This window comes from Lupinus angustifolius, chromosome LG13 (assembly GCF_001865875.1).
Source record: "Lupinus angustifolius cultivar Tanjil chromosome LG13, LupAngTanjil_v1.0, whole genome shotgun sequence".
In the NCBI taxonomy this organism is placed as follows: Eukaryota; Viridiplantae; Streptophyta; class Magnoliopsida; order Fabales; family Fabaceae; genus Lupinus; species Lupinus angustifolius.
In genome coordinates this window covers 13,619,034-13,622,052 of record NC_032021.1, presented here as the reverse complement: position 1 = coordinate 13,622,052, position 3,019 = coordinate 13,619,034, and positions in this window count along the sequence as shown.

The window sequence follows — 3,019 nt, the reverse complement described above, 5'->3', positions numbered from 1 at the left end:
TAGTGAAGAAAAATCTCCCAGATCAGTCGGGAGGCCTGGATGTAGTTTGCAAGTGTACACGCAAACGAACCAGGATAAAAATCTTGTTGCAGGCTTTTTCTTTCCCTCCCACTCTTTATTGCTTTAATCGATTACTTTGTATAGTTGTTTCAATTGTAATATTCTGTTTCTATATTATACTGTTGTAACTCTAATATATCTGTTAGCTCTATATATCTGCTTCGATCTCAGTTGATTGTCGTGCAAGAAACTGAATCTGTTTGTGTAATCTGAGCTATTTTAATCGATTAAGTTGATTGCATTAATCGATTATTTTGTGTCTGCTAATCGATTAATATGGGGTTATTTACGCATTATTTGTTGTTTGCGAAAAGTGGATACTCTGACCGCTACACCATTGATACTCTAAAGAACTCGTCAATGCCAAGTGCTGATGTGAGGATCTTCTTAGCTTTGAGATCATACTGCACCTTCTTTTTATCTTCATTATTCCATGAAGATTTGGGATTTACTTCTCTTATGTTGTTGATTACAGTAAAGAGTACATATGGTCATTCTTCAATTGCATTCCACTTGTTCGAGTCTTGAGATTCTATGAAGATCCTCATTCTGATTTTCCAAAAGTCACAGCACTGTCCAACAAAGCTTGGAGGACGATTGATGTTGGAACCTTCTCCTAGGAATGATCTTGAGGCCATCTTTGATATAGGATTAGATTTGAGAATATCTTACTCAAAAGTAGCTCTGGTTCCAATTTTAAGAATGAGATTGCAACTAAGAGAGGGGGGGGGGGTGAATTAGTTGACTTAAAATTATGGCCACTTTTTCTGCAAAATCAAGAGTTCAAGTGCAGCGGAAAATATATGCAGAAATTAAACAAATAAATAATCAAAGAGATAAGGGAGAAGAAAATACACAAGGATTTTTATACTGGTTCACCTTCTTGTCCACCGAAAGCTACATCCAGTACTCTTGCATCACAAGAGATTTCATCACTAAAGATTATGAGTTACAATTACAATATCTCACCCGAGATCTCTATGTACCTTACACACTCCCTAATCCTTATTCACTTTTGGAAAAACACATTTCCAAGTGATTCTAACCCCCTTTCTTATCACACCCTTGTGAAAGAAAGTATTCCGCAATACTAATGAAGAATGTACAACAACGGTATATTGCCTTGACAAGCTTGAAAGTAATACAACTCGCAATCCAATCAACTCATTTGTATACTTAGTATTAATGCTCTTTATAAGTTGGTAAAGTTTGAAACTGAAAGTGCGCATGTCAAGAGGAGCACTTTGGAAAGCTTTCTCACTATGTGTTTTGGTTTTGATGAGGACAACTTGTGTTTTATAAGAGCTTGAAGATCATCAACAAATCAACGTGCTTAAGTCTCAAGATTGGTATTAGACTTAGACTAGTAATTAGTTTAGGTTGAGTCTAAGGCTTAGGTAAACTCAATACATGTCTCATATGCATAAAACTTTAAATCATTTTAGTTTTGAGATATGTCATTCATAATATATTCATGCATCACATATATACATGTTATATGTGCATCCTAGGCATAAACTTAGTGTTGAAGATGTATAAATTAAATGCATAACGTATTTGAGTTTTGCAATTTGAAAATACACTTGGAAATATGCAGTTAATCGATTAAGCTGTGTTTTCATCGATTAACATAAGTTTTTGAAAAGCTGTTGAAACAAAAAACTTGGAAAACAGAATCAGTTACAATTTTGTAACACATGAATTGATTAACCAAGGTTTTAATCGATTAACTGGGCTGTTGAATTGATTCTTTATAAACTGCATTTTCAGAACTTAAGCCATAACTTGCATGTTAGATTTTAAGAGAGTTAGAGCATATTTTGTGTTAATTGTTGCATCTATATGACATTGCATTTGTGAGATTAGAAAAGAGAGAATTCTATGCTTTAGGACTGAGAGGCATTTCATGTTTAATTTCTCATCATTTCATCTCACATGTTCATGCATTCATTGATGCTTTTGTGAAGATTTCATATTCTATAAAATCTATTTTTAACTAATGCATTATCATATTTTTAACTAATTGTTTAATTTGAGCATTGTAATTGCTTTAGATTACTCTATGTTTTTGTTGTAAAAAGTGTTGTAACTTTGGGAATCTCAAGGTGTCTTACCACCAACGACATTGTGTTGTATCTTCATTAGCTTAGAGATCTTGATAGAAAGAATAGGTTCTTGGCTAGGGCTACACCGCAAGAAAGGTTTTCTTGGGCGGTAGGAAGGGAGTCAAACCAAAGGATAAGGTTCTTTAGTTTAAAGAAAGAGTCTAAGTGTTGTAATTGGAAGAAGTGTTTGTAAAACATTATTTCAATTATAGTGAAGAAAAATCTCCCAGATCAGTCGGGAGGCCTGGATGTAGTTTGCAAGTGTACACGCAAACGAACCAGGATAAAAATCTTGTTGCAGGCTTTTTCTTTCCCTCCCACTCTTTATTGCTTTAATCGATTACTTTGTATAGTTGTTTCAATTGTAATATTCTGTTTCTATATTATACTGTTGTAACTCTAATATATCTGTTAGCTCTATATATCTGCTTCGATCTCAGTTGATTGTCGTGCAAGAAACTGAATCTGTTTGTGTAATCTGAGCTATTTTAATCGATTAAGTTGATTGCATTAATCGATTATTTTGTGTCTGCTAATCGATTAATATGGGGTTATTTACGCATTATTTGTTGTTTGCGAAAAGTGGATACTCTGACCGCTACACCAATTCAACCCCCCTTCTATGTGTATTTTAGCCACTGATACCTAACAATTGGTATCAGTGCTAGTACGAAGTGGTAGCTCAACCACGTATTCGTGATCCTAAGGGAAATACAATGGGTTCTACAAACCCGTTTGGTGGTGATGGTTCATCCATTAACCGACCACCTATATTCAGTGGTGAAGGGTATGCCTAATGGAAATTCCGCATGCAAATCTTTATAGAAGCCATTGACTCGGATATTTGGGAATCC